The sequence below is a fragment of the Chrysochloris asiatica genome, unplaced genomic scaffold, assembly GCF_000296735.1.
Source record: "Chrysochloris asiatica unplaced genomic scaffold, ChrAsi1.0 scaffold00109, whole genome shotgun sequence".
Taxonomy (NCBI): Eukaryota; Metazoa; Chordata; class Mammalia; order Afrosoricida; family Chrysochloridae; genus Chrysochloris; species Chrysochloris asiatica.
In genome coordinates this window covers 3,973,088-3,974,291 of record NW_006408627.1, presented here as the reverse complement: position 1 = coordinate 3,974,291, position 1,204 = coordinate 3,973,088, and the positions used below count along the sequence as shown (strand labels likewise).

At 41.9% G+C, this 1,204-nt stretch overlaps 1 pseudogene; it reads left to right on the top strand.

The window, feature by feature from the left end:
* Positions 1 to 1,204, top strand: part of LOC102810625 — a 6,339-nt pseudogene that overhangs the window by 2,796 nt on the left and 2,339 nt on the right.

Here is a 1,204-nt window from a genome sequence, read left to right as displayed (position 1 = left end):
CCTAATTGTTTTCCCATCCCCTTTGTTCTTCCATTCACCTCCCCCTTCTTGTGTATTTTCCCCCTCCCTAGCACCCAACCTATCCTGTATCCTTTCCCTACCCTTTGCTCCACCTTCCCCTCCATCTCCTAACTCCACCCCCCACATCCCAGTAACCAGCAAAGATTCCTGCCCCCCCTTTAGTATGGGTTCTTTTTATTATTATTTTACAGTAGTGGTCCTATGCAGTATTTCTCCTTTTGTGACTGACTAATTTCACTCAGCATAATGTCCTCAAGTTTCATCCACACTATGCAGTGGCTTGCAGCTTCCTTGTTATTCTTCGAGGTAGCATAATATTCCATTGTGTGCATGTACCACAGTGTGTTTATCCATTCTTCAATTGATGGGCATTTTGGTTGTCTCCTCTTTTTTTTGCTATTGTAACTAGTGCTTCTATGAACAGTGGTGTGTATATATCTACTTGTGTTATGGCTCGTATTTCTTGGGGGTAAATACCAAGTAGAGGAATTGCTGGATCATATGGTATTTCTATTTCCAACCTTCTGAGGAAGCACCATATTACTTTCCAGAGAGGTTGGACCATTTTGTAATTATGGAGAAAAAATTATGACTGACTTCCTGCGTTCTTGTTGTCAACTCTTAAACTGCACAAGGCTGACTTGGCCAGTGTGGATTTCCAGCATGCATCTGAGGAGGAAAGGATGGAGATAAACCAGTGGGTCAAAGGATAAACAGAAGGAAAAATTCCAGAATTGTTGACTTCATGTGTGGCAGACAACACAGCTAAGCTTGTACAGTGAAGGCTATCTATTTCAAATAAAGGAAACTGGAAGGAGAAATTCATGAAAGAAGCCACATTCAGACTGAATATGAATGGCACAAAAAGAGTGAAAATGATGTATCAGAAGTAATATCTGTATGCCTGTATCCAGGAACTGCCCTATGAGAACAAGGACCTCAGCATTGTCATCCTACTGCCAGATAGCATTAAAAGTGTCTCCACGTGTCTGAGGAAGATAGAGGAACAGTCAACTTCGGAATATCTGAGATGAGTGGACCAACCCTGGAAATCTGGATTTCATTGAAGTCAATGTCAGCTTGCCCAGATTCAAGCTGAAAGAGCTCTACAACCTCAACTCCAACCTAGCCAGTCTGGATGTGCAGGATCTCTTTAATAGTTGTTGTTGTTGTTGTTGTTGTT